General features: G+C 38.8%; 1 protein-coding gene and 1 pseudogene across 15 annotated transcripts in view; both read left to right on the top strand.

The window, feature by feature from the left end:
• Rbms2 (RNA binding motif single stranded interacting protein 2) overlaps positions 1 to 25823 on the top strand; it is an 83542-nt gene that overhangs the window by 24529 nt on the left and 33190 nt on the right. The gene's annotated exons all lie outside the window — the stretch shown is intronic.
• Positions 19230 to 24560, top strand: LOC141425776 (GTP-binding nuclear protein Ran-like; annotated as a pseudogene).

The following is a 25823-nucleotide window of genomic DNA, read 5'->3' on the forward strand; positions in this document are numbered from 1 at the left end:
AAACATAAGTGTCTGAGTTGGTAAATAGGTGAATAGATCCAAAACACCTTGTGTTAGTTATGGGTATCAGTTTGTGTGATATTCATTCTGTTTATATCCTTAAGAAATAAAAGTCCATAAATATTTATTGGTTATCAATATATGTATGTACATATTGAGATCTTAGTATCAAATATATTCATATTATTCAAATATACATATTATTTATTGTATATCTTACATATATATATTCAAAAGGGGAATATTTCATCTGCATTCTCTTCAAATCTGTATAGTACTGTGGAAAGTTTCCTTCCTGACTTTTCTCTCCAAGATTCTCAGGTTACCCAGAACCCATTAAAAGTAAAATGAACCCCTCAAGTTAATTTTTTCATATTTCAGGGTTTAATGTATTTGAAGATATCTAAAATCTCTCTTCTCAGTTCTTTACTCAGTCTTCTCCCTTGGAGTATGGGAACACTTAAACAGCTTCTAAATCTAGTAGAGTATAGGGGATAAGAGGTATGGTTGTGGATTTGGATTCAAATCTCATATCTCTTCCTAATAATCTGTAAAGTTTGGGGAGCAGTTCAGTAAACATTAGGACCAGTGGACAGAGTAAGAAGGGAAGTAGATACATAAGTACTAGTTTATTTTTAAAGCATTCTTGGAGTACTTTTTTTTTTCCAGTGATACTGGGGTTTGAACTCAGGGCCTCCCTGTTGCAAAGCAGGTGTTTCACCACTTGAGCCACACTTCCAGTCCATTTTGCAGGGGTTATTTTGGTGATGAACTCTTACTGTTTGCCCTTGTTGTCCTCAAACCATGATACTTCTGATCTCAGCCTCCCAGGTCACTTACAGATGAGCCACCAGCACCCAGCTTGGTTTCTTTTTTTAAATTTTGTGGTGGTACTAGCATTTGAACTAGGGACTCATGCTTGCTAGATAGGCATTTTACCACTTGAGCCATGCTTCCAGCCCTTTTTTGGGTTCTTACAGGTCAATGTCTGTTCGTTTTCATGGTACTAAGGTTTGAACTCAGGACCTTGTACTTGCTCGGCAAGCACTGTAACACTGGAGCCACACCTCCAATCCCTTGCAGGTCAATGTTAGGAGACATCTAAGTATGTCATTTATGTGCATTTCTTTGAGGCTATGTCTCTGACTCCTTGTGTGTATGTATAGGCTGTGAATGTTAAATGTTAGGTGTGTTTAAACTTAGGCATTACTTATTGTTCTTTATCCTGGTAGTAATATAGGGCTTAATGCGTTTGTTTCTGTTTTGAGAAGTGTTTTAAATGCATTTGTTCATGTAAATTTGTGCATTTTTTTAAACCCATGGTTAAAAATTTTTAAATAACTTTTCCTAGTTTTTAGTGATAAATGTAAGACATACCATTTTTAAATTAATCACAAAGAAGTTTATAAAATAAATTCTTCTTGTCATACCCCACTTCTTAAATCCCACTCCTCAAGGAAAATAACTAGTAATAGTTTGATGGATGTATTCTTCCAGACTTTGGTTTATTCCAAGACAATTTCAATTTTTTTTTTTTTCACTACTCAGGCCTGAACTCAGGGCCTTCACCTTGAGCCAGTCCACTAGCCCTATTTTTGGGAAGGGCTTTTCCAGATAGGGTCTCACAGAACTGTTCGCCCAGGCTAGCTTCAAACCATGATCCTCCTGATCTCTGCCTTCTGGGTAGCTAGAATTACAGGCATGAGCCACTAGCACCTGACACAATTTCAGTTTTGACAGTGGGTAATTTGCCATTTTTGTTAAGGTCTGGGTTTCTCAAGTAGAACATGTCTATGTAATAAAGTTCTTGGACTTGTCCAAAATGTTTAAAAAACAGAAATAGGGCTGGGGGTGTAGCTCAGTGGGAGAGCACATGTTTAGCAAGCCCTAGATTCCAACTCTAGTACCCCCTACCTTCCCAAAAAAACCCTAAAATACAAAATTACAAATATCTACTACTTTCTGTAAATAATATTTTATTTCTAGCTGTAGTTATCACCTCTAGTTTGTGGAATAGAGAATAATTATAATCACCAGTGATATCAGTTGAAAAGCTGCTATTTGTACACCACTGTTATTTACTTGACTTTTAAAAATGATTATTTTATTTTGAAACATGTTTATCTACTTCACTTACCAGGAAAGGTATTTCCTGAGAAGCTCATGACACTCATAGTTTTCTTTTTCTCTTTTGGCTGGTAAGAAATATAAGAATATACTCAACAAATGTATAATGCCTAATATCAGATTTTTTTGGGGTGGGACTGGGGTTTGAACTCAGGACTTTACACTTAACAAGTAGTCATTCTGCCATTTGAGCTACACCTCTAATCTATTTTTCTCCATTTTGGAGATTGGGTCTCTCAAACTATTTGTCTGGGCTGATCTGAATCTCCATCTCTCCTGATCTCAGCCTCCCAAATAGCTAGGATTACAAGTGTGAACCACCAGTGCCCTATGTAATAGCAGATTGTTTCTTGAAGTGTGTCAAATTTCCATTCATTTCTTTGGCATTAAAGTAGTTACAGTAGGGGGAAATGTAGATTTCAAAAAGGGATTCTGCAAGATAATTTAATGTGTTACTTTTTAAAAACATCAGTTTCAGTGGCCTTCAGCTACTCTTGGTTTGTTGAAAAGTCTGAAGCAAAAAAAAAATTAGTTCTGGGGTCTTAACACTGTTTCTTCAATGTTTGAAGGAGTTGCCTCAGTAGAGAGATTGGAGGATAGGTGAGACTGAAAGAGGAAATGTTTGGGACTAAAGGAATTTCATACTTGCAAAGGGCCTAACCACGCCTTCCCTGACATCATCTCCCTGGCATGTGTTATTATAATTTAACTCCTTATAGCATCAACAGCCATTTCCTTTAGAAAAAAGAAAAGGGCTGCTTTTTAACTTTGGACAATTTGCCTTCCCCACATATTTTGCATAAATTTCCATTTTTTTCTTCTTTTTCCTTTTTTTTTCTTTTTTTTTTTGAGATAGGCTCACTACATAGCCCAGGCTAACCAGACCCAGGCTGGCTTAAAGCTCAGGATCCTCCTGCCTCAGCTAGTTTTTCTTGATGTTAACATATTGAAGGTCCATGTGGGGATGAAGACAATGCTGAAAGAGGAGCTGGCTAGTGGGTGTTGCCAGATCTTCACTCTTTGTGAAGCTTGAGATTGGCAAATGTACTGGGGAGAGAGAAGAAAGCAGAAAGGAAACAATGTAGTATCATTTATACTTTTAACAGTATATTTATAGGGTATAACAGTGTGTATGTGTAGTACTTAGCCATCTAGTGTCCACCAAATTGAGTTTAAGGTTTTTCAATTTTATTTATTAATTTGTTTTTTGAGATAGGGTCTCACTGTATAGCCCAGGCTGGCCTTGAATTTTTAGTCTTCCTGCCTCAGTCTCCTAAGTATCTAAGATTATATGTGTGCCACTATTCTTGGCTCAAATCAAAGTTTTCTTTTTTTCTTTTTTTTTCTTTCTAGGTACAAGGGTTTGAATTCAGGGCAGTTGCTTTACCACTTGAGCCACATCCCCAACCTTTTTTGCTTTAGTTATTTTTCAAATAGGGTCTTCTGTTTTAACTGGAGCCAGCCTTGGAACGTGATCCTCCTACTTAGGCTTCTTGCTACTTGTCTGGGATGAAAGGCTGTCATCCTCATGCCCAGATTGTTTGCTGAGATGAGGTCTTCATAACTGCCCCAGCTGGCCTGGTCTCAAACCAAGATCCTCCCAATCTCTAACTCCTGAGTAGCTGAGATTATATACATGAGCCACTGTAGCCACTGTGCCCAGCAACTTTTTCTTCTTCTTCTTCTTTTTTTTTTTTTTTTTTTTTTGAGAGAGGGTCTCAGTATGTAACCCAGACTGGTATCAACCTTGTGATCCTCCTGCCTCTACCTCCTGAGTGCTGGGGTTACAGGCATGTACCTCCATGCCTGGCTTCAAATCTAATTTAAGAGAACTCAGAACTTTTTTTTTTTTTTCTTTTAGTGGGACTAGGGCTTTGAACTCAGGGCTCTGTGTTTGCAAAGCAGGTCTCTACTGCTTAAGCCACACCTCCAGACCATTTTGCTGTGGTTATTTTTTTGGAGATGGGGGTCTCATGAACTATTTTCAAATCTTGATCTTGCTGATCTCACCCTCCTATGTAGCTAGGATTACAGGTGTTAGCCATGAGCATCTGGCTAAGAACTTTTAAATCTTATGTTGTGGTAGTGGAGATTGTTGTTGTTGTTGGGGTTTTTTTGAGGGAGATCTCACTATGTTGCCCTCTTAGCCTCAAATTCCTGGACTCACGTGATTCTCCTGCCTCAGCCTCCTGAACAGATAGGATCATAGCTACACACCACCGTCCCAGCTATTGTGTCTGTTACTGTAACACGTTAAGTCAGCTGGCTAAAGTTTAGTAGTAATGCCTAGCGGTTTAGCATAGATATTTCTTGTATGAAATACTTTAATGTATGGGCATGGTGACTGACACATGCCTATAATTGTAACTACTGGGCAGGTGAAGATAAGAGGGTCACTGTTCAAGTTCAGCCCAACAAAGTCAGCATGCAATTTTATCTGAGAAACAAACTAAAAAAGCAAAAGAATTGGGGATGTTGCTAAAGTGGTAGAGTGCTTGCCTAGTTAGCATGTGGCCCTGAATTCAATCTCCAGTACCACAAAAAGACAAAACAACAACAAACTAAGCTGGGCACTGGTGGCTCATGCCTATAATCCTAGCTACATGGGAGGCTGAGATTGGAGGATCGCAGTTTGAGGCCAGCCTGGGCAAATAGTTTGTGAGACCCCATCTCTAAAATAATCAGAGCAAAAATGGACTAAAGGTGTTACTCAAGTGGTGGAACACCTGCTTTTTGAGCACCTGCTTTGTAAGTGAGAAGCAGGTAATATAAATAGGGTACACTTCTGTAATCCTAGCATGCAGGAGGCTAAGGCGGAGGATAGAACGTTCAAGGCCAGCCTGGGCCTCACATAGTGAGACCATGTGTCAAAAAAAAAAAAAAAAAAAAAGCTGGAGCACAGCGGCCCATGACTGTCATCCAGCTACTCAGAGGCAGAGATTAGGAGGATTATGGCTTGAGGCTAGTCTGTACAAAAAGTCAGTGAGACCTATCTCAATCAATAGCTGGGCATGGTGGCATTCTGCTGTCATCTAAGCTGCATAGGTAGCAAAAATAAGATCATGGTTCAGGCCAATTTGGGCAAAAAGTGAGACCCTATCTCCAAAATAACTAAAGCAAAAAGGCCTGGGGAAGGGTATAGCTGAAGTGGTACAGCACCTACCTAGCAAGCAAGTGCAAGGCCCTGAATTCTAACCCCAGCACTGCCAAAAAAAAAAAAAAAAAGAAAGAAAGAAAAGAAAAACAGTATGAGGTAAAATATAGATTAGAATAAGAGGGTAGTTGGAATTAAAAGTTGATTGTGTAAACCTAAAATTGTATGCTGGAAGATGACTGGCAAATAGCCATTGATTTTCTTAGTAAAGAGGTAGTTGATGATTTTTGACGATTTCCAAGGAGCAGGGAGCAAAATTGACAGAAGGTTTATATAGACTAATCTTTTAAGAACTTTAAGATGGAGAACAGGGTTGGAGGTGTGGCTCAAGTGGTAGAGCACTTGGCTAGCTTGTGTGAGGCCCTAGGTTCAATCCCTAGTACTGTAAAAATAAATAAATAAAACATAAATAAAAGTAGATGGAAGGGATGGTTAATTTTTTTTTAAGTGGAGAACAGAACCCAATTAAAAAATAGGTAAAAGTGGGCACCGTAGCTTGTGCCTACAAGTCCTAGCACGCAGGAAGCTGAGGCTGGAGGATCCCTTGGACTTTGAGACATAGTGAGACCCTGTTTCAAAACGAGCAAACAAAATAGGCAAAAGATCTAAATAGCTATTCTCCAAAGAACTCTAAATGGCCACAAAAAGACCCTCCATATTATGAGCCAGCACTTCAACCACTAGGATGGCGACAATAAAAAAAGACAGATAATAATGTGAAGTGATTGGAACCCTCATGCACTGCTGGTGGAAATGTTAAAGGTGGCAGCTGCTTTAAAAACAGTTTGGGAGACCTGGTGTGCAGGCAAGGTGGCTTCCATAATCGCAGCCACTTGGAAGGTGGATATTGGGAGGATTCTGTTTGAGGTGGGCCCAAGCAAAAAGTGTGAGGCCCTATTTGAAAAGTAACTAAAGCAAAAAAGACTGGAGTTGTGGCTTAAATGGTAGCCCATCTGTCTAGCAAGTGCAGGGCAAAGCCCTGAATTCAAGCCTCAGAACTACCAAAAACAAACAAACAAACAGTTTTGCAGTTCCTGAAAAAGCTAAACACAAACCGGTGCTGGTGGCTCACACCTGTAATCCTAGCTACTCAGGAGGCAGAGATCAAGAGGATCATGGTTCAAAGCCAGCCCAAGCAAATAGTTCCGGAAGACCCTATCTTGAAAAAATCTTATCACAAAAAAATTGGGCTGGTGGAGTGGCTCGAGGGGAAGGCCCTGAGTTCAAGCCCCAGTACTGCAAAAAAAAAAAAACTAAACACAGTCATAGGAATTCCATTCCTAGATTTATACCCAAATAAAATGAAAACATACATCTATACAAATGTTCATAACATCATTATTCATAATAGCCTCAAAATAGAAACTACCCAAATCTCTACCAGCTGATGAATGGATAAGTAAAATAAATAATAGTGTATACCTATACAATGAAATAATCAACAGTAAAAATAAATAGCGTACTGATACATGCTACAAAATGGATGGACATTATGTTAATGAAAGAAAGCCAGTCAAAAAGACCACATACATATAACAGGATTCCATTAATATGACTTGTCCAGAATAGGCAAATCTATATAGACAGAAAATAGACTAGTGGTTGCCAAGGACTGGAGGGAGAATGGATTGAGGGGAAGTGGAAAATAACTAGTAATGAATATTGGATTTCTTTTTGGAGTAATGAAAGTGTTCTAAAATTGATTGTGGTTATGGTTGTACAACTCTATAATCTAAATATCATTTAATTTATACTTTAAATTAGTGAATTGCATGGTGTAAATTATATCTCTGTTATAAAAAAATGATGGGAGAGCAGAAAAGTGAGATAAAAGCTAAAAGAGAATGATGGTGGTGAACTGAGACTTTTTTTTCTTTGCAGTACTGGGGTTTGAACTCAGGGAGTCATGCTTGCTAGGCAGGCACTTTACCATTTGAACCATTCCCATAGCTGACAGTTTTTTGTTTTTTTTTTTAAGATAGAAGATATGGGAGTTAATTGTAAAAAGAATCATGACCAGTTACTTGATACTTATTTTCAAAATAATGTATATATCTATGTATACATTCATAAGCTTGTGGAGTATTTCTGTTCATGTGTTCACACTTCCCACATTCATTGAGCTGCTCCAGCATGCCAGTCCTGGGGCAAAGGCATGATTGTGGCCCTTCTAGAACTCAGTCAAGGGCTGGGGATGTAGATCAGTGGTAGAGTGCTTGCCTGGCATGCTCAAGGCCCTGAGTTCAGTCCCCAGTCCCACAAAAATAAAAAAGAAAAATAAAAGAACTCACAGTCAAAACTGTCTTTCAAAATCTTACACATCCCTTCAAGTTTAGCTGAAATGTTATCTCTTATATAAAGTTCTCTTAATCGCTCCACTTCCCAGTCCCAAAGGGTCTTATTTTCTGAAGCTCCACAATGTTTTTTATTTCTTTATGATATTTATATAATTTTGCACTGTACAGGAATCATTAAGATGACTGTCCTCAGTACTGGAGTGTAAGTTCTGTAGGTGTAGACACAGTGTTATTCAGTTAATTATCCTCCAAAATACCTAAAATAGGCCGTGTGTAGTGGTAACATGCCTGTAATTCTAGGTACTGAGGAGCTGGAAGCAGAAGGACCTCAAGTTTGAAGCTTACCCAGGCAAAGTTAACAAGGAAAACAAAACAAAACCAAAAAAACTCAAAGCAAAACCACAAAACGAAAGAACTGTGGGCATAGCCTACCAAGTGTGAGGCCCTGGGTTCAATCCCCAGTACTGCTAAAAACAAACAGACAAAAAAGCACCCAAAATAACATCTGAGGCCTGTGTAGTAGATACTCAAAATAGGTATCCTAGCTGGATGGCGGTGGCTTGCACCTGTAATCCTAGCTACTTGGGATTCTGAGATCAGGAGAATCATGGTTTGAGGCCAGCCCAGGCAAATAGTTTGCAAGACCCATCTCAATCAACAACTGTGTGCAGTGGCATGAGTCTGTCATCCCAAATATGGCTCTTGTCACTTATTAGCCATGTGACCTAATGCCAAGTTTCTTATGCTCTCTGCCCTTGAGTTCTGATATTCTTTACTAGATTATTTTTTGGATTAGTAATATTTATTTACTTATTTTTTATGGTACTTGGAATTGAACCCAGGGCTTTGCTCATGCAATCTGTGTTAAGTGCTGTTACTACTTAGCCAAATGCCCAGCCCCTAACTCCTAAACTTTTTCTTGATGCCACTTCTTCCTCCAGCTGTATTTCTCTTCCCCATCCTATTTTTTTTTTTTTTTTTTTTTTGGTGGTACTGGGGATTGAACCCAGGGCCTTGCATATGCTAGGCAAGTTGTTTATTCAAAAGTTGTATATACTTGCAGTCTCCAATTTCTTTCTTTCTATTCCTTTTCTTTTATTATCTTTATGTAATAATACAAAATTGTATTCAATTGTAAAGCATAAGAGAAATGAGGATGTTATAAGAATTAAATGAGTTGGGTCCTGGTGGCTCACGCCTGTAATCTTAGCTACTCAGGAGGAGAGATCAGGAGGGTCTCCGTTCACAGCCTGCCATAGGCAAATAGTTCAATAGATCCTATCTGGAAAACACCCATCACAAAAAAAAGGGCTGGTGGAGGAGTGGCTCAAGCAGTAAGAGCTCCTGCCTAGTAGGCATGAGGCCCTTAGTTCAAATCCCAGTACTGCAAAAAAATCATGTTTAATTCACTTGTTCCCATTGTGCTAGATGCTTTTTATATAAGTATAAATATAGTTATCTATGTGTTTATGTACTCTCATTTAATTCTTACAACTTCATTATTATTATCCCATTTTATAGATGAGGAAAAATGAAGGAGTTTAATAATCATACTGCTAGTAAATGGCCTAGTTAGGATTTGAACTTAGGCAGTATGGCTCCAAGTCTGTGCTCACACCCATTATGTTGTATATTTTTAAGTTGTTTATTCTTTCTTTCATCTTTTGGTGGTACTGTGGTTTGAGTTCAGGACTCACACTTGCTAGGCAGATGCTGTACCACTTGAGCTATGTCCCTAGCCTTTTTTTGTTTCATTTATATTTTGGATAGGACCTCATTGCTTTTTTTTTTTTTCCCCCCTGGTCCAGCCTAGATCCTCTATGTAAGACCTCTTTCATGGCTGGGATCATAGTGCCTTTCTTATTGGTTGGGATGGAGGTCTCACTAATTTTTTGTCCCTGTGGCCTGAAACTCAGAATTCTCCTGCCTCAACCCCCTAATTGCTGGTGTGCACCACCACACCAGCATTTATTTATTTACTTAAGTGCTGGGGATCAAACCCATTGCTTGCACATGGTAGAGTAGCATTGTACCACTGAACTACATCCCTATCATTTTGTCTTATTGCAATACCTGGTCTTCTGGTTTTTGCTCTTTATTCAATATTGTAATTTCATGATCCATTCATGTTGCATGTTGATGTGGTTAAGTCGCTTTTCAATGTCATATAATGTTTCATTTTGTGAATGTACCTTAATTTATCCATTCTCTTGCTACTGTGGTGTGGATCTGGTGTGTCTTCCAAAGTTCATGTATTGGAAGCTTGGTTCCTAGTTTGGTGATGTAATAGGAGGTGGAACCTTTTAGAGGGGACCTAATGAATCATGTGTTGGTCCTTGGGGGCATCACCTTCAAAAGGGATTGATGCTGGTCTTGCAGAGTGAGTTATTTCCCTTGAGGATGAATTGTTATAAGACAGCACACTTGACTTACATGGCTCTCTGGCTTCCTGTCTCACCATTCCATCTTCTTTGCACTTACTCCCGCCCTTGTGTTGCTGTCCATTATGAGGCTGTCACCAGAGGGTGAACCAGTAGGGCTGCCTGATCTTGGACTTTCTACCTCCCAAACTGTGACTTTTTTTGTTTGTTTTTTTGGCAGTACTGGGGTTTGAACTTAGAGCCTCATGCTTGCTAGGCAATGGCCCTATTTCTTGAGCACTCCACCAGTCCTTTTTTGTGATGCTTTTTTCCAAGATAGTTTTGAGAACTATTTGAACTGATCTCTGCCTTCTGAGTAGCTAGGATTACAGACATAAGCCACTGGCACCCAGCAACCTCTTTTCTTTACAAAATACTCAATCTCAGATAATTTGTTATAGAACAGAAAACAGACTTATACCCTTGCCAGTGGACTTTTGAATTGCTTCCAAGTTGTTTGTTTTGTTATTCCTGACATTGCTACTCTGAACATTCTCACATATGTGGTATACCTGTGTAAGAGTTTCTCTGGGATTTATACTTAGGAGTGGAATTGTGGAGTCAGAGGTATGTGAATACAGGTTGAATATTTCTTATCCAAAATGCTTGAGCCAGAAATATTTTAGATTTCAGAGTTTTTTAGGTTTTGTAATATTTGCATAGACTTTATATGTTGAGTAGCCCTAATCCAAAATGTGAAGTGCTCCAAAATTCAAAATTTTTTGTTCACACTCAAAAAGCTTTGGATATTCAGAGCATTTCAGATTTTTGAATTAGAGATACTCAACCTGTATTCTGCTTTAGGAGATAATGTTAAACTGCTTTCCCAGTGCTGTTCCAAATTTGTTCCCATCAGCAGTATATAAAGTTCACTTCATCTCCACTTTTTGATCATGTCAGATTTCTCTCATTCTCTCTTAAACCCAGTCTAATGAAGCTTTTACTCCTGTCACTCTACCAAAACTGCTCTTGTGGATGTCTGCAGTGATTTCATGCAATTAAGTGAATAGTTTGTTCTAAGCTCTCATCATACCTGCTGCGGGCACTTGACACAGCTGATCACTAGCCCTTGAGAAACTCTTCCTCGGGCTATGGAACGCTGCATTCTTCTAGTTTTCCTCTCACATGTAGGGCCTCTCCCCTTTAGGTTCCTTTGCTAGTTCCTCCTCATTTTCCTGACCTCTAAACCTGGGAATACCCTGGAACTTAGTCAATGAACATCTTTTTTGTTATATTTCTGACGGCTTTGAGTATCATCTGTGCAATGGCAACTCTCAAATTATATTTTTTCTTTCTCTTTCTCTCTTTTTCTCCTTCCTTTCTTGCTTCCTTCCTCCCTCTCTCCCTCCCTCCTTTTCTTCCTTCTTTCCCTTTTTTTTTTTTTTTTTTCAGTACTGGAGTTTAGGTGCTCTACCACTTGAACCATGCCCCCGGCCCTTTTTACTTTAGCTATTTTTCAGACAGAGTTTTGCTGTTTTTCCCCACTGACCTTGAACCACCATCCTCCTATCTACAACCTCCTGTGTAGCTGGAATTACAGGCATGAACCACTACCTGGTTTGTTGGTCAAAATGGAATTTGGTAACTTTTTGGCTGGGGCTAGCCTAAACCACAATTCTCCCAATCTCTGCCTTCTGAGTAACTGGGATTACTTCTGCTCAAATTATATTTCCTACTTGGTTTGTCATCCTGCATTCCAGATTCATATATCTAACAGTACACTTGACATCTCCATTTAGGTTTTTATTAGACATTTAAAGTTAACATATCTAAAACAAATCTCCTGCCTGCTATCTCTCTATGTCTCTCTCTTTTTTTGAAGGCCTCTGACTTTATTGATCTATAAAACTTTACGAGAACAGTGACTGTTCTGCCAAAAAAGGAACCAAATGACATCAAACAGACCAGAGGTGAAGGTGGGGAAGGAGGGAAGGGACCAGGAATCCACTGTCCATGAAACTAACAGGGGAAAGAGGAGGAAGGGTGATGCGTACAAAAGTGAGAATTCCAAAAAGTTGAAATGGTGAGGGGAGAGAACTCCCAAAAGTTCCTGGAGTATACTGGAGATGAGTGTGACAACAGCAATCTTTTCCTTTGTAGAGGACAGGGAAGATCCCGTGGACTCTGGAGAATGGGTTGGGGTCTGAGCACTCCCCATAGAGTATCACAAGAAGGCTGTACTCAAAGCAGTCCTTGGACTGCCTAGCTTTGGCACCACATGTCCTGGAAGAGGTCTTCATCTTTCTTTAGCACCAGAAACCGGCCAAGGACCACATAGGCCTTGTCAAAATCCATTTCCTCTAGCTTCTTGCCCAGAACCTGACTAATCCTGGCCGGGCTCTCCACTTACTTTCCCCGTATAGGCTCTGCCACTGATGCCTGAGTGCTTTTGGAAGGTTGTCATCTTGACCAGTCTTAATGGGTAGCTCTAGCTCCCATCATGGCTCCTCTTGCCACTTAGCTGTACCTGTGTATACTCCTGCCCATTCTGTTCCTGCATCTCAGTATATGGCAACTTTATTCTTCCAGATGCTCAGACCAAAACCTTTATCATTGAAAAGTTTTGGGCTAGTGGAGTAGCTCAAGTGGGAGTGCTCGAGGCCCTGAGTTCAAACTCTAGTACCACCAAAAAAAAAAAAAAACTAATATAATTGACATTATCTTTGGTTCTTCTTTCTCTCTCACTTCTCCATATCTAATAGCATAACACTAGTACCTATTGTTATTAATAAATGCCTGGGACATAGTAAATGACCATTAAGGCTAACAACTATAAATGAAATTATCCATAGAAAATATGATTCCATTCTCTTTATTCCTATCTACATATAAACAAGCTTATTCTTTCTCCCAGCTTAAAATAAAATTGAAGCCTGCTTTGGTCCCATGTATCCTTTCAGTAACTGTTCCATTTCTCTGACTTCCTTTATAATCCAACTTCTTAAGACAGTGGTCTATGTGGTCTCTACTGCCTTATCTCCTACTCTTTTTCTTAGCAAGATATTTATTTTATTTTATTAATTATTTTTTCAGTGCTGAGGATTGAGCCCACAGCTTCAGCATGCACTTTACCAGTGAGCTACACCCCCAGGCTCCTTGTTTTTCTTGTAGGAGATAGGGACTTGCTGGATGTGGTGGTGCAGGCCTATAATCCCAGCACTTGGGAGACAAGGCAAGGAGAATTGAAAGTTCAAGGCCAGAATGAGTTCTAGCCCAGGATACCTCATGAGACCCTGTCCCAGAAATAAACAAAAACCAAAACAAAACAACCCCCCCCAAATATCCAACAACATGAAAAAAAAAAATGTGTGCCATCATGCCCAGCTTTTATTTTTATTTTATTTATTTATTTTTTGGTAGTGCTGGGGTTTGAACTCAGACTCAGGGCCTTTCTAGGCACTGAGCCACACCTCCAGTCCTTTTGCACATTGGTTATTTTTGAGACGGGGTCTGGCTTTATGCCCAGGCCACCTGGACCACCATCTTCCTATTTGTGCTTCCCTAAATAGCTGGGTGACAGGCACATACCACCTCCCAGGTTTTTTTTTTTTTAATTTTTATTTTTTTATTATTCATATGTGCATACAATGCTTGGGTCATTTCTCCCTCCTGCCCCCACCCCCTCCCTTACCACCCACTCCGCCCCCTCCCCTCCCTCACACCCCCTCGATACCCGGCAGAAACTATTTTGCCCTTATCTCTAATTTTGTTGAAGAGAGAGTATAAGCAATAATAGGAAGGAACACGGGTTTTGCTAGTTGAGATAAGGATAGCTATACAGGGAGTTGACTCACATTTATTTCCTGTGCGTGTGTGTTACCTTCTAAGTTAATTCTTTTTGATTTAACCTTTTCTGTAGTTCCTGGTCCCCTTCTCCTATTGGCCTCAGTTGCTTTTAAAGTATCTGCTTTAGTTTCTCTATGTTGAGGGCAACAAATGCTAGCTAATTTTTTAGGTGTCTTACCTATCCTCATATCTCCCTTGTGTGCACTCGCTTTGTGATCAAAGTTCAATCCCCTTGTTGTGTCTGCCCTTGGTCTAATGTCCACATAGGAGGGAGAACATATGATTTTTGGTCTTTTGGGCCAGGCTAACCTCACTCAGAATGATGTTCTCCAATTCCATCCATTTACCAGCAAATGATAACATTTCGTTCTTCTTCATGGCTGCATAAAATTCCATTGTGTATAGATACCACATTTTCTTAATCCATTCGTCTTGGCTGTTTCCATAACTTGGCTATTGTGAATAGTGCTGCAATAAATATGGGTGTGCGGGTGCATCTGGAGTAACCTGTGTCACATTCTTTTGGGTATATCCCCAAGAGTGGTATTGCTGGATCAAATGGTAGATCAATGTTTAGCTTTTTAAGTAGCCTCCAAATTTTTTTCCAGAGTGGTTGTACTAGTTTACATTCCCACCAACAGTGTATGAGGGTTCCTTTTTCCCCACATCCTCACCAACACCTGTTGGTTGTGTTGCTAATGATGGCTATTCTAACAGGGGTGAGGTGGAATCTTAGTGTGGTTTTAATTTGCATTTCCTTTATTGCTAGAGATGGTGAGCATTTTTTCATGTGTTTTTTGGCCATTTGAATTTCTTCTTTTGAGAAAGTTCTGTTTAGTTCACTTGCCCATTTCTTTATTAGTTTTGGGAGAATTTAGTTTTTTAAGTTCCCTATATATTCTGGTTATCAGTCCTTTGTCTGATGTGTAGCTGACAAATATTTTCTCCCACTCTGTGGGTGTTCTCTTCAGTTTAGAGACCATTTCTTTTGATGAGCAGAAGCTTTTTAGTTTTATGAAGTCCCATTTATCTATGCTATCTCTTAGTTGCTGTGCTGCTGGGGTTCCATTGAGAAAGTTCTTACCTACATCTACTAACTCCAGAGTATTTCCTACTCTTTCCTGTACCAACTTTAGAGTTTGTGGTCTGATATTAAGATCCTTGATCCATTTTGAGTTAATCTTGGTATAGGGTGATATACATGGATCTAGTTTCAGTTTTTTGCAGACTGCTAACCAGTTTTCCCAGCAGTTTTTGTTGAAGAGGCTGCTATTTCTCCATCGTATATTTTTAGCTCCTTTGTCAAAGACAAGTTGGTTATAGTTGTGTGGCTTCATATCTGTGTCCTCTGTTCTGTTCCACTGGTCTTCATGTCTGTTTTTGTGCCAGTACCATGCTGTTTTTATTGTAATTGCTTTGTAATATAGTTTGAAGTCAGGTATCATGATACCTCCAGCATTGTCCTTTTGACTGAGTATTGCCTTGGCTATTCGTGGCCTCTTGTGTTTCCATATAAATTTAACGGTAGATTTTTCAGTCTCTTTAATGAATGTCATTGGAGTTTTGATGGGAATTGCATTAAACATGTAGATTACTTTTGGGAGTATAGACATTTTTACTATGTTGATTCTACCAATCCATGAGCATGAGAGATCTCTCCACTTTCTATAGTCTTCCTCAATCTCTTTCTTCAGAAGTTTATAGTTTTCCTTGTAGAGGTCATTCACATCTTTTGTTAGGTTTACACCTAGGTATTTGATTTTTTTTTGAGGCTATTGTAAATGGAATTGTTTTCATATATTCTTTTTCAGTTTGTTCATTATTAGTGTATAGAAATGCTAATGATTTTTCTATGTTGATTTTATATCCTGCTACCTTGCTGTAGCTATTGATGGTGTCTAGGAGCTTCTGAGTAGAGTTTTTTGGGTCTTTAAGGTATAGGATCATGTCGTCTGCAAATAGGGATATTTTGACAGTTTCTTTACCTATTTGTATTCCTTTTATTTCTTCTTTTTGCCTAATTGCTCTGGCTAGGAATTCCAGTACTATGTTAAATAGGAGTGGAGATAGTGGGCTTCCTTGTCTAGTTTCTGATTTTAGAGGGAATGGTTTCAGTTTTTCTCTGTTAAGTATAATGCTGGCCGGAGGTTTGTCATATATAGCTTTTATAATGTTGAGGTACTTTCCTTTTATTCCTAGTTTTCTTAGAGCTTTTATCATGAAATGGTGTTGGATCTTATCAAAGGCTTTTTCTGCCTCTATTGAGATGATCAAGTGGTTTTTGTCTTTGCTTCTGTTAATGTGGTTTATTACGTTTATTGGTTTTTGTATGTTGAACCACCCCTGCATTCCTGGGATGAAGCCTACTTGGTCGCACCACCCAGCTTTTTCCCATTGAGATGGGGTCTCACTAACTTTTTGCCTCAGCTGGTCAAGAACCTCCATCCTCCAGATCTCTGCCTCCTGAGTAGCTGGAATTACAGGTGTGATCTACTGTGCCATTTTTATTTTTAATTGTGGCAAAATATACACAAAGTAAAATTTACTAACTTAACCATCTAAGTGTATAGTTCAGTAAAGCACATTTCATCGTGCAACCATTCTCCAGAATTCTTCTCATCACTCAAAACTGAAATTCTGTGTCCATTAACCAACTCCCCTTACCCTCTCATTCCAGCCTCTGGCAGTCACTGTTCTGCTTTCTGACTCTATGAATTTGACTACACTAGGTACCATATATAAGTGGAATCATTCAGTAGTTGTCTTTTTGTGACTGGCTTATTTTATTTAGCATCATGTCCTCAGATTTTATCCATGTTTCAGCATGTGTGTTACAGCTTTTTGTTGTTGGGAGTAGGGTTTGAACTCAGAGCTTCCTTCTCTGAGTTCTCAAAGCAGGTGCCCTACCACTTGAGCCACACCTCCAGTCCATTTTGCTCTGGTTATTTTAGGGTTGGGCTCTCACAACTATTTGCCCAGGCTGACCTGCCCAGGCTGACTTCGATTCTCTTGATCTCAGCCTCCCAATCAGCTAGGATTATAGGCATGAACTTCTAGTGCCTGACCAGCATATGTCTTTTTAAGACTGAATGATGTTTCATTATGTGTGTATTTTACATTTTTTTAAACCAAATATCCCGAGTTTCAAAAAAAAAAAATCTCAAATTTGAGATTTTTTTTTTCTCTTGTTGGTATTACTGGGGTTTGAACTCAGGGCCTTGCACTTGCTAGGTAGGCACTCTGCCTTTTGAGCCAGGCACCCATGTACTATATTTTGTTTAACCTTTCAGCCATCCCTGGACAGCTGGGTTGTTTCCACCTTTTGCCTCTTGTGAATAATGTTGCCAAGAGCTTAAATGTACAAATATCTCTTAAGAGACACGGCTTTTAATTTTGGGAGGTATGTTCCCAGAGGTGGAATAGCTGGATAATATAGTAAGTTTATTTTTAATTTTTTTAGAAAACACCATACCATTTTTCACAGCAGCTATGCCATTTTACAGTTCCATAAATAGTGCACAAGAGTTCCAGTTTCTCCAACATTTGTGATTTTTCTGTTTTTCTTAATAGTAACCATCTATCTTAGTCTGTTTTTGTTGCTGTTGTTGTTGTTTTGAGACATGGTCTCCTTATGTAGTCCATGCTAGCCTTGAACTTGCTATGAAACCCAGGCTGATCTCAAGCTCATCATTATCTTGACTGTGCCTCTCCTGAGGTCTGACTGGGATTATAGGCATGTACCACCCTGCTTGGCCTGGGATGATGGATTTTTCTTAGTTCTAGTAAAAAAAAAATTGGATTTTTGACAGGGATTGTATTGAATCTATAAATTGCTTTGAGTAGTTTTGATATCTTAACAATATTAATTCTTCCAATCCAGAAGCATAAGAGTCGTTCCATATATTTATGTCTTCTTTACTTTTTTTTTTTTTGGTGAGACTTTGAACTCAGGGTTTTTGCACTTGCAAGGCAGGCACTCTACCACTTGAGCCATACCTCCAGTCCTCTTCTTTACTTTCTTTCAGCACTGTTTTTCAGTTTTCAGAGTATAAGTCTCACTTTCTTGGATAGCTTTATTCTAAGTATTTCATTTTGATGCTATTGCTAACTTTCTTAGTTTTATTTTATGTAATAAGCAGGTAGCATTTTTACCTGCTAGGTACTGTTCTCTAAGTGCTTTACAAAACTTAACGCATTTGTGCCTCCTACAAACCTTTGAGATAAATATGATTATCTCCATTTTACATGTGGTATGTTGGGGCATAGACAGGTAAGTGACTTGCTCAAGGTCACAGTACTTGTAAACAGTGTTGCTAGTGTCTGAACTACACCACACTGCCGTTCTCTGAGCTTCTTACTGTCCTAAGACTTTTGGACAAGTGTAAATTTCAGTGCATTTGAACAGATTAGGAAATCTATCATTTAATTTATTATAAATTGGAGATGTCTATCCTGGAGCTCTCTGAAAACCTGCTCTAATTTGGACTGGTTGCTCTGTACTTAGTTGTAGCTGAGGAGCTAGGAATTTGTCCTAGGAATTTTCTTTGCCTCTTCTCTGGGTAGGATCTTATTTCTCAACTCATCCTCTTTGTTGCTTAACTCCCTTGTATTTGGAGTGTCATAAAGTGCAAGGGAAGGAATTTTTCTGATAACTTTCAAGTCTGAAATGTTCAGTCTGCCCTAACACTTAACTGATAATTAACTGGAGTAAATTACTACTTGGAAATGTTTTTTTCCCAGATTTTTGAAGGCATTTCTCTGTCGTCCTCTGATTTCCAATATTGCTGTTGAACTGATGCCATTTTGATTTCTGATCCTATGTGATGAACTTACCTTTCCCCTCTCCCTTATAAGGGTTGTAGGATCTTGCCTTTATTACAGTATTTTAAAATTTTCATTAGTGTATACCTTGTACAGGTCTCTTCTTATTCATTAGAGTTGAGTGTTCATTTCAACCTAGAAATTCATATCCTTTGCTCATGATGTTTTGTTCATTGTAATTTGTTTCTCTCATTTTTTCTATTTTCTTTCCACAGTCCTATTTGTATTAGGACTCCTTGAACAGTCCTTTTCTTATATTTTCTTTCCTATTTAAAACATTTTTTTTGGTGGTAGTGGGACTTGAACTGAAGGTCTCTCTTTTGTTAGGCAGGCATTTTACCACTTGAGCCACTTTGCCACCCTTTTTTGCGTTGGGTAGTTTTGAGATAGGATTTCGTGAACTATTTTCCCCAGCTAGCTTTCAACTAAGAGTATAGGCATGGACCACTGGCGCCCAACTTAAAAATTTTCTTTTTAGTTTTAATTTCTAGGAAATTTCCTGTATTCTGTTTATCTTCTAGCCCTTCTATCAATATTTTTGGTATCTTCTATCATGTTTTTTTCTCCAAGTGTGCTTTTTTGGTCTCTTTGCATTCTTGTTGAATTTTGTCTTTGCTTCATAGATGAAATTATTTTTGTTTAGACCTCCTGAGACTGTTTATTGTTGTTGTTCTTGTTATATGTCATTTCTTTTTCTTTGTATTTGTTTTTTTAGTTTTCTGTTGGTTTGTTTTGGTCTCTGACTTCAGAGGTTTTCCTTTAATGTGTCATAATTTTTGGCTGTTTGAGTGGAAGGCATTAAAAAACCAGATGGAAGAGCTGTTGACATAGGAAAATCTTAATCAGGTAGTGGACTTCCCTATAGAGTAGTCAAGCTGGTACATGAGGGAGTCCTGAAGATCATCATTTTTAGGATATTTCAGTTGGGCTGGTTAGTTTCCTAGAGAGTAATCCTACATCTCCTAGGAAGAATGGGACTGGAGAACTGGCGGGGAATGTTACTTACCCCACGTGTTTTCAGTTTAGTTCTTATTCCCATCCAGCTGTGCTTGTTGATGGTGAATACAGAGTCCCTCTGGGGCATCCTCTCCAAAGAGTAAACTAACTTCTTTTGGAGAGGATGTGGAGGTGGAAGGGTAGCTTGACTGTGTTGTTAACACTCTTGTCCTTTCAATTGCTGTACCTGGTGCTTCCAATTTCTGAGTCTTCCTGGAAGAATTACCTTTCTCCTTATTTTATTGCTCTTAGTTTTTAGGTTTCTTTGCTCTTTGGTGTCCAGGTTCTAAAATGTTCACGTCTATTAGCTGTTCTTTTTGTCCTTAGAAGTTTATGCCTTTTCATACCTTTATAATAATTTTAGTAGGATCTGGGAGGCTTTAGAAATAATTACATATATTCAGTTCAAAATCTCTTACTTATTCTTCATTTCCCTCTAGTTTGCTTTTGCTCCCGCAGTCCCACTAAAATAGGTACTTCTAAATTGTTAAACCCAGTTAACTTGCTAAAGTTTTCATCTGACAAAACCTCTTAGTGGAATTTGCTAGAGTTCACTGTTGCCCATTTTTCAAACCCTCTCCTTAGCTCTGGTAACATTACCTTCTTGGGTCTTGCTCATTAACCCTTCTCTTTTGGTTTGCTTGTCAGTTATTCTGCTTAAGCTCCGAGTGTTTAGAGTTCTTTAGACCTTCTTGCCTTCTCTCTAACTATACTTTCCTCCTAGATTTCACTGATTACTATGCTGATAGATTTATGCATTAAAATTGCTAGACCACCTGGTTATTTGATATTTTCTCCTGGGAATCTCACAGGTTATTAAAACTGAACATATCCAAAATGTATCACTTTCTAATCCTCAAACTATCTCTTTGATATCAGTGAATGATACCACACCCATCTCAAGCCAAATGCTGTCCTTTCCTACATCTAGTCTGTAAGCAAGCCCTGTTGAGTCTACCTATTGGCTAAATCTCAAATCTACTACTTCTCTCCGTCTTTATTGATACCTCTCTAGTACTTGACTATTACTGTCTCACTTAGTCGTTGCTTGAGGGGCACGCATATGCGTGTGTGTGTGCACGCGTGCGTACTGGGGATTGAACCAAGGGGCTAGTGCATGCTAACCGAGCGCTGTGCCACTAAGCTACACCCCAGCCCAGCCCTTGTTTGAGCTTGCATGGAGGCCTCCTAATTCATCTTCCCATCTCAACTCCTGTCTTACTGTAATTTGTTCTTCCCATATAGACAGAATAATATTTTTAAAACATATATCTAGTAAATTTTCTCCTACCTAAAATTATTCACTGTATTTTGTGTTGAGAATGAAAGCCTAGAAGCACTTTATCATAGCCTAATTCTTTAGTCTTCATTATACTCCAGCATCACTGACCTTTTATTCCTTTCAGTTTGCATTGTAAGTTCTCCTTATGTCTTTGACCCATGTTGTTCCCTTTTTCTGGAATGATCTTTTATTCTCTGAATGATTGGTTTTTTTCTCATCCTTGAAGTTTTGCTTAAATTAAATGTCATCTTTATTAAAAATTATTAAATTTATGTGCTTTTTTCCTGTTAATCTGGGTTTTTTTGGGGGGCATGGCAGTATTGGGGTTTAAACTCAGGGCCTTGTACTTGCTAGGCAGGCAGTTTACTGCTTGAATCCCTCCTCCACTCCAAATATCATCTTTCTGACCAGCCTAATGAAAGTAGGTCACATCCTTCTTTTTCTTTGTTTCCCGTCTATTACACTGGGTAATCACACTATTATTTTATGATTAGTTGATTAGTGTCTCTTTGCCTTCTCACTAACCACTAAATTCCACTAGGGCCATAACCATGTTTGGTTTAGCTCAGTGTTTCATACTTGGCACCTAATGTAGCAACTGGAACCCTCAAGTGGGCATTCAGTGTTTTTTTCAGTGAATAGACCTGAGCTCTTTTATATTTCAGACTATGACAAGAGTTTCACATGTGTTTATTTTAATCCTTACAACAATTCTGCTACATAGGTCTTATTTCTGTTCACATTTTATAGGTGTGGTTAAGCAGCCTACCCATAGTCACACAACTGGTACACAGCAGTGCAGGAATTAAACCTAAGTTTCTATGACTTTTGTGCCAGTGTTTTAATCACTTTTTGCTATTAACAGGATCTAAAGTAAAAAAATATATATACTTTTGAAACAAATTCAGTGAGTATTGATGCATTGTCTACTCCATTGCTGAATGAATAATGGTTAATTGAGTAATTATATAAAAAATAAACCTGATTTTTTTTATCACTTGTAAAATTTAAGACAGGTGTGGTGGTGAATACCTGTAATCCCAATTACTCAGGAGGTGGAGGTAGGAGGATTGCCTGTTTGAGACTAGCTTGGGCCAAGTTAGCAAGACCCTATCTCAAAAACAAAACAAAAACAAAAGGACTAGTGGTATAATTCCAGTGATAGAGTGTTTGTCTAGCATGCATAATACTCTGGGTTTAATACCTTAGTACCAGAAAAAAAGGGAGGGGGGTGGGATGTAGCTCAGTGTTAGAGTGCTTGCCTAGCACTCGTTCCCAGGAGTGAAATTTTTAAAAAAATTTTAAATCCTTGTTTTACAAAAATAAGATTTGCAGATGGGCAGGACTACTCTAACCTTTATCTCACCATTTTGACTACCAAAGATAATGTTTGCTTGGCCTTTAAAGATTGTTGGGTTTGGAGGTTTTAATTTGAAGCGCTATTCTTTCTTTACTCTAGTTGGGAAATAAGAAAAAAATCTGGCAGGTAGAAATAAAAGTAATGCTTTATCCCTACTTAAACTAATATTTAACTATTAAGAAGATGCTTGTATCTCTGGGCCAGTCTAATGCTAGAACCTGAATTAGACACCTAGATATAAGCAGTGTTTGAAGAAAGAACAGACGGGAACCCTTGGGCTTTCCCTTGTGGCAGCTTACCTGAACCACTGTAACACCGAACCACTTTGGAGTAGAAGAGCTGAATGCAGACAGCTAGATCTCAAATGGGAAGGGCAGCTGTGCTGTATTGCTTCTCTTCAGCTTGTTCTTATTTTTGTTTTTTTGAGATTGCGTCTCAGTGTTGTCTAGGCTCCCAAGGCTTTGAACTTGAGATTCTCCTACTCAGCCTCCCAAGTAAGCTGCTCTTATATTGCTCAGAGGATGGTGATGAGCTAACATCTGGCCCTCTACATTGAAAGAAACATTTGGAGTAGAGAATAAGTATTTTCTACTATAAAGATGATAGGAGTCTCTTGATTTGGTTCCATTTCTACGTATCAGACCAATGCTTAAATCTACTAGATGTTTTGGTGACTGAGGTAAAATGATAAGCTAAACCTCTTTATCTGCTTTTTGTTTGTTGATTTTTTTTTTTCGATATTGGGGTTTTGAACTCAGGGCCTCACACTTGCTAGGTAAGTGCTCTACCAAGTGGCACACCCCCAGTCCCTTTTTGCTTTATTTACTTTTCAGATAGGGTCTCACTTTTTTGTCTGAACCAGCCTCCCTCCCTCTACCTCCTGTGTAGCTGGTATTACAGGTGTGAACCACCACACCAGGCTTGTTATCTGAGATATGGTCTTGGTAACTTTTTGCCCAGACTGGCCTTAAACCTCAATCATCTTCTCTCTACCTCCCAAGTAATTGGGATTGTAAGCATAAGTCATTGTGCCTGGCTTCTCTTTTTCTTCTATAGTTTTGTAGTTCTGGCATATTATAACTATTGTATAAATAGTTTATCTTTATGTGACTATGAATGCTGTAACCCTGTGGAATTTCTTACATGATTTTCCATGTTATTATCCAGGAACTGGATAGAACTTTCTCCTTTTTTTTTTTTTTTTTTTTTGAGAACTTATCTCTTTTGGTATTCAGTACTCAACTTTGACAACCAATCCTAACGTCCAACCTCTGCCCCACTCTCAAACTTAGTTTAAGATGGACATGGAAACACTTCTGACAGAAACATCTCAATGACTGCCCAATGTTTGATGTAACATCAAGAGAATCCCAAGTTCATTTCCAAACTGTATAGGTTGGTGATGGTGGTACTATAAAATATTATAACTACATTTGTGAAACTTCATATTTTGTTGTTGTTGAGGCAGTGTCTCACTGTAGAACCCAGACTGGCCTCAAACTTATGATTCTCCTTCCTCAGCCTTCCGAGTGCTGTGGCCACCCTGCCTGGCTAGTGAGACATCACCTGTCTGGTGAATTTGTATGTAGACATGTTGGATGTTGTGGTCCATCCCCTTGTGTTACATACCAACAAAGGACCTGTTGCATTCAACATATGGAACATAGTTGGCCAGGAGACATTTGGTGTACTGAATGATGGCTGTTACATTGAAGCTCAGTGTTCAACGTAACATCAGAAGTTACTTTCAGGGAATGTGCCTGAGTTGCACAGAGATCCCGTATGAGTGTGTGAATACATCTCCATTGTGTTGTATGACAATGAAGAAAATATGGCAGGGCAGTGAAGGCAAAATCTGTCATCTTCCACCTAAAGAAGATGCTTCAGAAAGATGACATTTCTGTGGGAAAGAACTACATCTTTGGAAAGTACTCCCTTTTGCTTGCTTGCTAGGAAGCTCATCTGTGACCCTAACTTTGAGTTTGTTGCCATGCCTGCTCTTGACCCATCAGGGGTTGTCATAGACCCAGCTGTGGCAGTACAATGAAAGCCTGACTTTGAGCTTGCTCAGAAATCCCTGTCCCAGATAAGGATGATGACCTGTGAGGAAACGACACTGGAGCTCACTCTCCAGCAGCCTAGTTTTTTTAGTCAGCTGTCCCATAATGTCAATGATACAGGGTGTGTGCCACTTTTTATGTAGCTAAACACATGTGCTTCCTTTAGGGATGCTGAAGGAGGTGAATGGGCTTTGGACTGAACATGCCAGTTTAAAAAAAAAAAAACTTAATTTTCAGGCCTGCATGTTTAGGTGTTTTGCAACATAGTTATTTATTTATTTATTTATTTATTTATTTATTTATTTATTTTTTGAGACAAGATCTCACTTATGTATACCAGGCTGGCCTTGAACTCATAAACCTCCTGCCTGTGCCTCCTGAGTTGGGATTACAGGAGTGTACCACCATGCTTGGCTAGTTGTTCCTTTTTTAAGTTTTAAATACAAGAATGCTATGTAAACCAGTCACTGTGGTACGTGATGATAGTCTCAGGTAATTGGAAGCTGACACAGGAGGATGACTTGAACCCAGGAATTTAGGCCATCCTGCACACCATAGTAAAACCCTATCTAAAAAAACCCAAAAACTGGGCGTGGTGGCATACCCCTGTAATACCAGCACTTGGGAGGCTCCAGCAAGAGGATTTCAAGTTTCAGACCAAGCTGGTCTATATAGTGAAATCCCATCTCAAAAAAAGAAAAAAAAACCAAACAAACCCCAAAAACAAACAAACAAAAAGCCTAGTCTACTCAGTGGTGAAGTCTTGTTTGTTATTGTTAATTCCTGTTCTTTTTTATCTAGAACCACAATAAAATTGAAAAAGAAAACAATGAGTTTGATAAACTAGGTTACCACTCTTCTAAAGACTAGTTCTGTTCAGATCACTGTTGTTGTGAGATTAAAGGTGTGTTAACAATTAAAAGAACATAGGTCCAGGAATTAGGCTGTGTAGACTCAAGGGTCTTAATATTCTATCCTAGGTTTTAAAAATTGGCTTGTCAAATTTAAAAACATTTTTATTTGCTTTAAGATAGATACTAGGATATGGACTTGGAACGGAATGTGAAAGGTTAAATGGGTATGAGTGAAACAAATAAAGACAAATTCTGCTTTTCACCCCTGCCATCCACTTAGGCTCTCTTTCTAGTGGCTATCAGTGTTAACTTGTTCTTGTGTATCTTCCTAGAGATAATTCTGTGCATATTATATCAGACTTTAAAAAATTACAATTCCAAAGTTCTCTGTGATTTGTAAAAAGGAGGCGGGAACAAGGATTAAACTTTATATACCTAATATATTGTTAGCTGGTTGTACCTGTATATCTGACTTTGACCTGGAGGGTAGGCTGAGCCCACATCCCTTTCATATCCTCAGGTTAGGCAACTTCTTTCAGGTGCATGGCATTGCCAGTGTTTATTGTTTGGTGAATCAAAAATGCCTTTGCTTCCCTAGTGTTGGGATTACAAGGCCATGCACCAACACACTCAATTCAAAAATACTTCTATAATGACCAAAGGAAT

The sequence above is a fragment of the Castor canadensis genome, chromosome 8 (assembly GCF_047511655.1).
Source record: "Castor canadensis chromosome 8, mCasCan1.hap1v2, whole genome shotgun sequence".
Lineage (NCBI taxonomy): Eukaryota > Metazoa > Chordata > Mammalia > Rodentia > Castoridae > Castor > Castor canadensis.